The sequence below is a fragment of the Telmatherina bonti genome (assembly GCF_933228915.1).
Source record: "Telmatherina bonti genome assembly, chromosome: 13".
Classification (NCBI taxonomy): domain Eukaryota; kingdom Metazoa; phylum Chordata; class Actinopteri; order Atheriniformes; family Telmatherinidae; genus Telmatherina; species Telmatherina bonti.
Window position 1 is genome coordinate 29,703,533 of NC_136611.1, and position 12,912 is coordinate 29,716,444.

A 12,912-nucleotide genomic window follows, 5' to 3' on the forward strand; every position below is an offset into this window, starting at 1 on the left:
AGGATTTAAAAAATCCACATTGATGCTTTCTTGACCTTGTGCAGCATGAATAAAATTCAGTTTAAAAAGGCATGTGCACATCATTTATTATACACCAAATTATGTGAGCCAAGCAAATGTTATTCAGCTACAAAGGAGTGATTATGTGGGCCAGTTTTTTTGCCAAGCCCTACCTTGTGGCACAAATTTTCTTAAAACAAACAGGTGAAAACATGAAGGATCCCGCTCAGTCACCGCACTGCAAAACATTTAGCCCCATCATACATGTCAAATACTTGATTTGTCACCTTTGTAAGAAATAAAATGCATCATCGTTCAGTTAATGGAGTGATGACAGCATTTCAAACATGGATCCTTACTTTTACACGTGTTGCTCTCTCCTAACACACCTGCACTGCGTTTTAATGTAATAGATACTCTCTCATGAACCTTATTCTGACGTCAGAAAGTCAATTTCCTTGTGCTTGTGCCCCGAGACCATCTTTAGCCCACACATCCTCCTCTTCTGCTTTGTTGAATTATTTAGAGCGCTGACTGTAAAAAGGCCCTGACACTGAAGAGAGGTGTTAACTGTGAGGAGCTGGCCCCACTTATGTAGTCACTCAGTGCTGTTCGTCAGCTGATCCGTCCTACCAGCATCATCACAAGCCATAGCTACCTGTCATCATGTGACTGAGCACTTGTTTCTTTGAAAATGATCCCATCTGTACATTGTCATGACGACCTGCCCACATCTGTAACACCTATTATTGACTGACTATATATATATAAAAATATATATGCTGAAATATTTTGTGCTTAAATGGTCGCTAATACACTGTTTTCCACAGTATTTTGCTGCTTTTGTGATTGACAGTGAATACCATTTTTTAATAATTAAAAATGATATAACTTTATATATTAATCTGGATTTCATGGAACAACACTAACGCTGATGAAATCATAAAATCATTTTATTTGTTGCTAGTCACTCAAAATAAAGTGGATTAAATTATTCAGTATGACGGTTCCAAAACAAACAACGGAGCGAACAGAACTGGAAAAGTTCACCTGTCAGAATGTAAGAAATAATCTTTCTAAAAACAACAGTAAAAATGTTTACAGATCAACTTCTATGTTGACTTTGGAGGCTATCTCTCGTCTAATACATTTGTATGAATAATTTCTGCCCAGATCTCATTAGCAGAGACCAAGTTTTGTTCCTACAGTTGCTCTTTGGTGGTATACTGCCCCCCACCGCTCATACAGCTCCTTTTAAGGTTGTTCCACAGGTTTTCAGTAGGGTTGAGGTCAGAAAATGGGGCTACACCATGAGTTTTTCTCCATTTATACTCATAGCAGCCAAAGACTTAATGGTATTTTTTGCAGCGTGTGATGGAGCACTGTCTTCACTGCAGAAGGAACGTTTCTTCCTTTCATATGATGACATGAAACGCTCAGTAAAAAGCTGCATGGATTTTGCAGAAGTCTTTTTTTTTTTTTTCACCCGCAGACACCCAAAAAAGGTCTACAACTGGCTTCCGATTAGTCCAGACAAAATTATCACTCCATCATCTAGCTGTCACTGCGGCCTTACTGGGACATGGTGGCCATCCACCAACCATCCAGAACCCCATCCATCTGGACCACCCATTGTAACATGGCATTCATGAGTGAGTAAAATAGTTTGAAAACTAATTTCATGTAGAATTTCTGAGTGCACTGCAAGCATTTCTCCTCATGAGCATTTGGTTAATAGTGGCTGAAATGCAGCTCTGAGGTATCCTGCATGAGGAGATCCATAAACACCAGCAGCTCCAAAGACCCGTTTGCTGCTCATTAGTGTTTATTTAGCAAAAGCGGCGCAGTTACCGGACAGACTTTCCTTCATATGCCTTTATCAGAACAAACCCAATGGCACTTTGAATCCGCTTAAGTTCTTGTGAAATGTCAAATGTTTTCATACCTTTCCCAAAGCATTGCAGTATTTTACAACGTGCCATTTGCACAAAGATCCTTCTTTCCCCCCCAATCTGCATGGAAACTAAAGATCAAATTAACAGAAATATAAAAGATGACAAAAAAAAAAAAAAACCCCAAAAAAACCCCACATATTAAAATTGCTCATGAGTCTTTACTTAAGAAATTATATCAATGGCAACTTTGTTGCTGGTATTTGATGAACATCAGATAACACATTTACTTTTAAAGAAGAAACAACTTTTGTGACCAATAGTGTGCTGTATCAAGACAGCTTTGGCAACACAAAGACAAGGTCCAAAAGCTGTTACAGAAACACAATCCAAAGCACCTCAAATGTCTCACAAACATGTTTTCTAGTTGCCAGGATTGTTTATTTTTGCCCGCACTGTGACGCTGCCAAGCCTGACAGAGGAGAAATAAATTAAATGCAGTTTATGGCAACCATTTTAGTAGTCTGAGAGCCGACAGCGTGGGAGGAAAATGTCACAGGATAAGTAATTAGGGACACATACACACTGTTAATTGTGTAGGAGTGACAAGTAACCACAGACGGCATATCAACATTATTTATGAGCCAATTTTACTGTTTGTATATCCACGATACTTCAACAGGGGCAGAAAACACACTTGTTTGTCAAGAAGTTTGAATAAAGTTTTGTCTCGCTGAAGGGTATGTTGTTGCCAAAAGCGAGATAAAGTGATGAGTTTGGTCGTGCCGAAGCTTTACAGCCCGAGGCTCGCCAAAATTAAAGAAAGTGCTGGAAATGCCTGGAAATAGAAAGAGGAACACTAAGCGAGGAGGCGCCTTCAAAGCCATCAGCATTTAAAATGCCAACATTCAAGCTCTGAATACATCAAAGACTCAGTCACACACGGTGAAACTTAGAATCTATCTCCAAAGTGAGTCAAAGAGGAAATCAAGGCAAAAAGAAAAAAAAAAAAAGGGATTAAAAAAAAAAAAATCCACATTTGTCTTATGACAGGATGAAAACATATTGCATTGAGTGGGATGTTAGGAAGCAGACTGCAAGCAAAAACAACACCTTCCCTCAGCAGCTTTCACTTCATGGTTTCATTGTTTAATTGTAAATAAGTTTAAAATCTTTGCATCTTCACACTTTTCTGGAAACAACAGGATACAATATATCAATAGAGGTCGATACATTCTAAAATGAAAGCAAAAGCAACAAATTATGTAGAGGGACTGTACCTATTTTTTCTTTTTTTTTTTTTAGTAATTAGGCTTTACACAAGGAAGGCAGAGCTTTTTAAGATGATTGGACTGGACTGTGGGTCCACTTAAAAGCACTTAATAGTGGTGTGATAACCATGTCCAGCATGAAAACCCCTGCTGCAAGCTCGCTACACATCCCAAAGCCATTTGACTGCTCAGATCTGCCTGTCTTTCATTTTCTTGCCTCTGGATGGGAAAATAGCCCTTCCTTTGAAGTTGCTCTTATCTGTACTTTTCATACTGTAGCTCCCAGAGCAGACTCTGAACAACCATCAAAGAGAAAACCGAGTCAGTCCAGAGAGATTTGGGCACAGAGACTGATATAAAGAACTAGTCTTTTATGTCAAATAAAGGTGGACATATTTACACAATTGCAGTCTTGACGGAGGAAGACAGACTAACATGCACGGATGTGTGTGTGAGTAGTTAATGTGTTGGATGCTGGAAGATGGCTCAGCGATGTTTGTGTACTCCAGCTGTTACTGCTGCTGTTAATCTGCTCTTTTCATGCTGATGTGCTTCTCAGCTGTTTTTATTGTCTTGTTAAATGAACTGTTTTACATCCACTGTAGAAACTCACTGCCGTGTGTAGCAAAAAAATGGCCATAATAATAATAATAATCAAGGTGATTGACCTGAACAATCTGGGGAAAGTAAGTAGCATAAAGTCACCATTCATACTCAGGACCAAAGGACTATTTTATTAAAGGGGTGCTATGATGGTATTTCCAGTTTTCTGAGCTTTCTACAGTGTTACAGTGTTGAATCCTCATCAGACATGTGAACGGCACGGTTTTTCTTATCACCTAAACGCGTGTTTGAGTTTGTGTTTGAGTTCTAGCACTCTCTCCGTCCGGTTTCCATGGCGACAAAAAACGCGACGTTTTAGAGAGTTTTTTTCTACGTGGAAATCCTTGTGACGTCCCGGGGGATAAGGTTCGGTGATTGGTTACCTTCTACTGGTTAACAAGGGCATGTACAAATACATCAGGCGGGTGGAAAACGTGGGATAAAGTTATTTCCAACGATGGCTGGTGAGTTTACCAAAGAGAGACATCCTGCTGCATTCGTTGCTGTGGGTTGCTGTTTTCCACTTCGTTTTCAGGGTCTGATTCAGGTTCCAACATGTAGGGCTGTATGCTATGTGTTAACATTGTATTTTGTTTTTTTTTATTGAGTTCATATAAGCCTAATCCTTCTGTTTATGAGATGTTACAATGACGGCGAAAGCAGGTGCGGTGCGCGCTCCCGATGTAGTGCAGTGGCGAGAGGCGGGGCTTAATGCGGAAGAGTCTCAATCCACTCGTTTTGCCCACAGGCTGATCTGACAGCCTACGGAGAGAGTTGGTCTGAAATAAATAAAGCGATTTGTGACAATAACTCGATCAATCCCAGCCCTTCTTGTCTCAGAAATAAAAATAAATTAGCCTGAAATGCACATAATAGTTCCACTTTAACGACTTGTATGAATAATGTGTGTAAAACACATCCTCGGTTCTTAATGCAGATGCTCTAAATCCAAAGCCAAGAAACCTTAATGCATAATTTCTGATTTGACAAAAGCTACTACAAAGAAGGTGTACACCAGTTTCACACCTGTTGCAACTTTAAGTGGTGGAAAATGCATTGTATTTAAAAGAAGGGCTTTCTAAGTGAGAAAACACTTCATTACATGCTTGTCTGTTTTGTTTGTTCCTCAAGGTGTGCTTATCACATTCAAATTTACAAATATAAATGCTTTTGAGCTAAATTATACCATCTAAATGATGAGCTCCGTGTAAATTTGGTGGGTTTTCCATTTATCTTATATCCCACTTTCTTTACAGGGGTAAAAAAATTCCAAAAATCTTATACATCAACCAAAGATGCCCGTGAGGGTGCTTCTTTTGAACTATGGTGCCACAAAGCCAGTCAAGATTTTGGAAAAAATGCTTTAAACTTTAATGCACTTACAGTCCTAAAGACTATTAAAACATTTATATTCTTCACTGTATCAAGAGCAGAAAGGAAAATATTCTGCAGAAAACACTGAACACTGTTATTTCTGCTGTTCACAGGAGCAATACAATGCATGTAACCCTTAATCTGGATCAGAAATAAAGCGACAGTGCTCGCAGGCACCGACTCCTGTAATATCCGACAAAGCGAGCCAGCCACTGGGAACACTTAACGCAATGTATTCAGCTCATGCTGAGAAAGCCATCCTATTGATTAGTTAATTAAGTCTGAGCCCACTGGGACACACATGAGAAGCCTGTTCTCCTACAGAACGCCTGCTGAGATCCAGTGATCCAGAATCTGTTACAAGGCTGGTGTCTTTTCACCACCCAAGAACATTTTAATTGTGATGGCTTTCAAGTTAAAAAAAAAAAAAAAAAAAAAAAATAGGGCAAGATCTCAATTGAAAGCCTTAATCCCACACTAGGAAATATTTTTCACATTTTATCTCACCTGACCCAGATGTTCCACAGTCCATTAAAGAGTTTTCCCCACCCAGTTGAGTTATTTTCCAAATTTATCCACACGGCCCCCATTTAATCCAACATATTTTGCTCTTAATAGGATCAATGAATGGGAGCATCACTTGCCCATCACCGATTTGAGACCTGTCCGTCTCCAGCGCAAAGATATTTCTGATTCTCCGCATTCACACACATGGTATTTAGTATTCCACACACAGCGGCAGCGGGCCTGTTGTCAGTGGAGACCGAAGTGATGTTTGCTGCAGGCACGGAGCCGAACAGTTCCAGGAAGGTCAGATGAGAAGCAGAGCTGCACAGATTGAGCAGCCATCACAAAAGGCTGTTTCTCTAGCCGCAAGTCGTTCATAAAAAATGAACTTTCTTCATTCGCACCAAAAAATTGTAAAGCAGCACAAATTTAGCCTGCATGGGTCAACACTGATGGGATACATTTAGTCATTAGCAAGGACCACTGGTACAAAATGTTGAGCCTGAGTGGCTGGTTTAAGTCAGGGGTGTCCAGCGCCGGTCTTTGAAGGCCACAATCCTGCAGGTTTCCGTGTGTCCCTGCTCCAATACGCCTGACTCAAATTAATCAGGTATAGCACAGAACTACTAGCTGTTGGAGCCATTTACTAAAGCCAGGTGTGTTGGAAAGGGGATACAGTGAAAATCTGCAGGACAGCGGCCCCTATGGACTGACTTTGGACACCCCTGGTGTAAATTTACTAACATTCTAGCTCAGGGGTGCCCAAGTCTGGTCCTCAAGATCTACCATCCTTCTGTTTTTAGGTGCAACTAAGAATCAAATAAGTGGCTCATTAGCAGGCCTCTGCAGAGCTGAATGACGTGCAGAAGAGGAATTCGGCTATTTGACTCAGCCGTGCTGGACACGGGTTGCATCGAAAGGTTGCAGGATGGTAGATCTCAAGGACTGGACTTGGGCACCCCTGTTCTAGCTGCTTAAATTGTCTTCATGTGTTTGATCACTGGAGGCTCACTGGACAATGATCAGCATCCACACTGTAACCAAACTGGTGAAGGCACTTGCTGGGATTTATTTTGTACAGAAAAACCTGCAGCCGCCTATGTGGAGAAAAAAAAAGGTCCTTCTCATTATCTTTTTTTTTCCAACTACGTTTAGATTCATCTACAGATTTGCAAACGAATATGAATTTTAGAAAACACAAAATCAAGTTGTTCTTCAGCTCTGCTTACTGATTTGGAGCCTTGGGGAAAGGTCACCTCAGAACGAAGATGGGACCTGTGCAGCTGCAAGGTACACTCAAATCCATCTGCATTTCTGTTCAGAGCTCAGCATCATTTGCATTTTCATAATGCATAAAGAGGTCCATTTGAAAAAAAATTAAATACTTGCCCCCACAGTCTACCCCTAGATATTTTCACATATTTATCATGCCAACTGTTATAGTTCTTAGAAATACAAAGATGGGAACATTGCCTTGTGAAGGAAAACATTTTTATTTCTTTACCTATTAAATGGAGTTTAACCAGATTACAGCAGTAAATTACATGAAACTGAAAATAAACAGAGTGAGTAGGCATAATATCATAAATACTGCCAGGCACCATTTGTACTGGGCTCATGCATAAACAAACCATTTAACTCTGAATTTATATTTACAGTTTGACATCATTTAGCTCTGAGCTTTAACTATTTAGCTGATATTAAGAATAAAAACTTAAACAGGTGCAGACGATTGTTTTAGGGACAGATATCATGATTAGAGTTAATATCAGTAAAATGATTCATTTCATTTTTGATTCATTTTAAAACTGTGGTGCAGCTGGTAGCAGAAAAAAAGGCATGTTTAGGATGCAGAGAGCAATGCACATTGTTTCCATTGAGAGGTGGTGCAATTCCAAACAAGAAAACCAACAAAAAGCAGCACTCAGGTTTTGACTGCCAAATAAATGTTTACATACGCAGATGGCACCTTGTTTGACTGCCCTGTACAAAACAAGGTCTAAATAAGGTCTTCCTCAAGAGAAAAATGTAAAATAAATTAAGACTTTATTCAATAGGCAAATATTTACAGAGAAAAAAAACAGACTTAAATTTTGCCCAATAATACCAGTAATGTAATAAAATGAAAATTAATCATATATTTTGAAACAGAGTTGTAAATCCCCATTGATCACAATGTAACATCATTTTGATTAAGTAAATCATGACCTGCTGCCAGTATCATGTGCTGTGAGTCCATTTCCATTGGATTTTATTCAGGAGCCAGAAATGTATTTACTTTCTGTTTAAAACCAAATTCAATCACAAAAAAACAACTAAAATATTAAAATATAATTTAATTCTTGAACTCAATCAGAACTGGACATGTCTCATGTAGTGTAAACCTTTCCCTTAGTTCAAGTCTCACACAAAATATTTTTATTCGTACTAAACAAGGTAGTACAATCTGACTTTGTCATACCAATGTTTTTCTCATCAAATCTAAATAAAATTCTACATAATCTTTCTTAAGTGGGTCAGACAATGAATGCATTAGATCAGTACTTTTTTATTTGGATTTAATTAACTGTTAATCACTGAATTGGTGTATAATGCAGATAAATGTATTGTTAACTAGTAAGTAAGTATAAGTATCAAATCCCACTTGTATTACCTGAAAAGTCATATGTAAACGAGCACATGGTTTCTCACGGATAAACTATTTTGTGTAGAGAAGAGGAAAGCGTTGGCATATGTGCTTAGAAATATGTGTGCATGCCAAAATGGTGTTTGCCTTATCTCTTGCATCCCACAACCTCCTACTAACAGTTTGTGTAATATTAAGAGAAAAAACACACACATAAGCTTAGTTAATCTTTGCATTCATTTCTCTGATAAGCGCTCGCCATGAAATCTCTCTCCTACAAACATAATAAATCAGCAACGCCTGCTCTCGTAATCCAATAAAATAAATGTCTATTACTTTTTCTGATGAAAATTGGTTTGCAAGCATATGAATTGACATCCACTGTGTGCTGTGAGTTGGGCCAGTAACTCCCCTGAGGGAGTGATGACACATGTGTTGGCTTTTTTTTTTTTTTTTTTTTTTACTCATTTGGTTTTTTCCCCTCCTGGCACCGCGTGGGAAACTAAAAACCAGTACAGTGTCACGGGTCAGATGGAATAAATCAGGCTTATGAGGCCAAAGACACTGAGGCTTAACAAGACGTGTAGTAAATATCTGAGGGTATTTAGACTGTTGCAGCAGAGACAGGACACTCTGCCAGCACAACTGTTGCTTGTATTTGTGTACGTGTCTATCTGTGTAAGCTTTTCCAGCCTGTGTGAAAAATGGATCTACATGTTATCCAATCTGGATACTACCTTATGCATGGTGGGTGGGGAGCAGATGAGTGGGTGGATTTAGCAAACAAGAACGCCACTGCCTAAAAAATCCTTTGGAACTGTTCACTCTGTTGCTAGGCTGATATGCAGAGACGGAAAGCAATCCCTGCTGAAGTTGGCTTTCCCTGTATTACATTCCTCACCATGCTTATTCTGAGCCCCAAGCACTATTACTTGTGTGCCCACTGTCAAGAGCCCCCATACTTATGGCTGAGAGGCGACAGAAACGTTTCGTTTGTTTTGCAACATGTTAAGTGGGTGCAGGACAGCGCTGATCTACAGTTATGCCAGTGTGTTGTAAGCAACTAATAAAACCTTTCAAGTCAATGAGCTGAAAAACTGTTGGTGACACAACTTTAAGCTCAACCAGCACTGACTGGCCACTCCAAAGCAGCACATTGAATTTAACAGATTTCCTCTTATCATGTCTACACTACAAAGTAACTACTTGTAAGACTAGTTTGGAAACACACATGCATATATCATATCCAAAATGCTCTTCTTGGAAAAGTAGATTTATTCAACACAACACAGCAGTCAGACCATTATTCTGTTGTCAGAATAGGATAAAAGAAAAATGTTGTTGGCCAGGACCGGTTAAAAAAAAGGAAACGCACACACATACAAGCTAGTCATGCTAGTCTCCAGGCTAGTTAGTGGTAATCGGTCAATTACCTTGCTAATTGGCTGTTAATGGGTCAATTAGTTATCAGAGTTTGTTAACAAGGAACTAAATGTGTTTTTATGGGGAAAAGCAAGCGTCGTTCTATGATGTGTAGTCTATGAATTTAACTATATAAAAACTACTCACAGGACTAGCTTGGAAACACACATGGAGTTACGAGCCATGACAAGTCTCGCTTGCTCGTGGTGAACAGGTAATTACTTTGCTAACCTGCTGCTAATGGGTCAGTTAACAGTTTGCAAACAGGAAACCACATTTCTTTCATTTCAGCTACTGAAGTTCTCCACAACTAACCAAGTGGAATTACTCAACTACAGACAAACAGAGAAAAGTGTTGTTTGGTTAAAAAGATCAAATCTAGAGGAAGAGATTTAAAAAAAAAAAAAAAAAGAGAAAAAAAGAGATGGACAATACAAGACCCATGTTTATCTTTTCCTTTTACCAATGTTAAATAATTATGTTATTTCTAAGAGATTCGGTAGACAAATATATCTAAAATTTGGTTATGCAAGCTAGTAATGGACTGAGATATCATTTTAGTGGGTAAACCTACAGTTTTACTGTAGAAATGCCATTCTGGTTTTACAGTACAGGGTGTGCATATAAAACAACAGCCTCAGAGCAAATCAGAATACAATATGGCATCTAAACAAACTCCTGATGACATTTCATAAGGTCACACACACAGAGGGCACTATTTAGCCGCTATGCTAATCACATGAGACAGCTTTGCAATTTATATTGGTAAATAATGTTCACGTCACATCTTTTTTTTTTTTACATTTATGAATGATTTAAACAAAAAGAATCTTAAACACACACTATTACACCTTTAACCAGACAGTCATGTGACATATAAGCCAACTCTATAGTAAGGACATGGTAAATACATTCTTATGCACAGCAAAAGCAGACGGTAGCAATACTAAACAACCCAGCTGACTCAGCAATTCTAAGAAGAAGCAAGGAGGAGATAAGAGGAACTGAGCTGAAACTTAAGGAGCTACTCCAGAAATACAGCAGACTATACAGAGACAGAGAAATAAATGGATAGAAAAACACACTCGGCAACAGACAAGTAAAGGTACGAGTTACTGCAGTTTTAAAGAACCAAGTCAAGAACTTGTTGACCTTAATATCTGTGCTTTAATGCACAGCGGCTCCTCCAACCCCACCCCCTCTCCAACACAACTATGACTGCTAGAACTACTTATCTGTGAGCTCCATCTACAAGCTGTTCCATCCAAACAACTGAGGTCAATGCAGACCTTTTCTTTTTTCCACTTCCTGCAGGAAGCTGAGACTGAGGTCAGACTGGACAAACACACAAACACACACACAAGCTCTTCTGCATACAAGAAAGAAGCACACTCAACACTGCAGATACCATAAAAATACTTTAAATGGAGGATGCATAGCATGTTAAAAAGGCACCAGTATAGTGAGACAAGGTTCTTTCTTTGACACAATCTATGTGGTTTTTTTTTTTGTTTTTAACTCATATTGCAGATTTAATAACAGAATCTGAGGATTACTCAGCTCAGGTGTGCATGAGTTTGAATGACGTGAAGCTGTGATAGAGTATACAGTAAACATAAATCCTTTGGTAAATAACAACACACACACACAAATGCACAGTCACATAGTGACATGTACAGTCATGTTGCCTCTCAGCAGGCAGCGTTGGCAGATCAGCTGCTTATCCACCTTCTGGTTCTGGGGATATTTAAAGCGCAACCCCCCCACCAAAAAAAAAACAAAACAAAACAAAACACTGTAATTTTCACTACTTGAGTCTTGCTAATCTGCCTTATTAACAAAAGAAAATATCACATATAACCTACAAAATGAGCATACTATTATTAATCTCATCAATAAAAGTGTATTTTCACTTTGAGAAAAGAACAAACAAGTGCAAATGCTAATGCAGCTGATGTTGAGCCACAGCAAACTGTGCCTGTATTTGAAATCCAGTTTTCGTTGGCGGATGCTTTTCTGCCCCTGCAAACCCCATCAGCCTAATGAACAGTTCATCAATCAGTTTAATGTACACACACAGGCACTGACTGGTACAAAAGATGGCAGAGATGGACAACACATATGGTAATATAGTAAAGTGACATGTTAACATTTACTTGTCTTCCATCACAATCAAATATACAAACGCAGTAAAAATCTGCACAGGGACATTAAAAAAAAAAAAAAAAAAGTTTTTTGCTGGTATCCCTGGTTGCATCTTGCTTTTAGCCTGGTTTCAATGTTGAATCCCACCCTCTGTGATTTATTTTGGTTTTTGCATGTTTTAGTAACACATTACATTGATGCACATCCGCATTAGTTCTTTGATCAAGGTTAAAGGGACTTTCCATTAAACCTCCCAGTTGGAAGTCACAGTGGGTAGAATAAGTTTTTTTTTAATGCTGACCCCACAATATAAACAAACCCAGGCCCCTTTTTTTTGCAAGCTGCAACCAGATGCTCATTTTGAATTAAATAATATTACATCCTGAGTCCAACTTTTCCCAACACAACTGTGACTGGTGTAAAGAAGTGCAGCAGGCCAGAGGTTTTCCCCAGAAAGCTTGATTAAAGAGCTTCACAGTCACTGTTAGCTACTTCTTGTCTGTATTAGAATTTGTTGCAAACAAAGCACTGAAACTTTACTTCTGTCTTGCATCACAAGTGAGAGTAGCAGAGGCGCTTCATAGAAGGAAAGTAACAGGTAATTTGGTAGAAGATAAGAACATATAACCTTAGTATCCCACGGATGAATAAAGTCTGGAATAAAACCCACATAGAATGGGTGGACAAGCCCCAAAACTCCCAAACAAATGGCCGTCCCGAAGAATCCTGGCGAGCTATTTGATGCATCTGGCTGCATCAAAATTTACATTAAAACTCAACAATCTCATGAACTTAATTATCAGTAAAGGGGCTGTTTTTCTGCAGAAAAAGATGTCACCATGAACTTTTCATGGGTCATAAAACACTGTTTTGTGTGAGTCATTATTTTTGAAAGAATATCCTGCTCAGTCTGCTGACTAAGTATGAATCATTTCTTCTCAACACAAAACGAAACATGTTCTAACAAGACAGCTTCAATTATTTTATCACACCGTCCTCTGAACAAACTTAAACTAATTCACCAGTTTTTGTTAGTCTCAAACAAGGTTTATCCCTTGTTTTAAATCTATCT

General features: G+C 38.8%; 1 protein-coding gene across 2 annotated transcripts in view; it reads right to left on the reverse strand.

Moving 5' to 3' along the window:
• Positions 1 to 12,912, reverse strand: part of zdhhc8b (zDHHC palmitoyltransferase 8b) — a 68,678-nt gene that overhangs the window by 13,457 nt on the left and 42,309 nt on the right. The gene's annotated exons all lie outside the window — the stretch shown is intronic.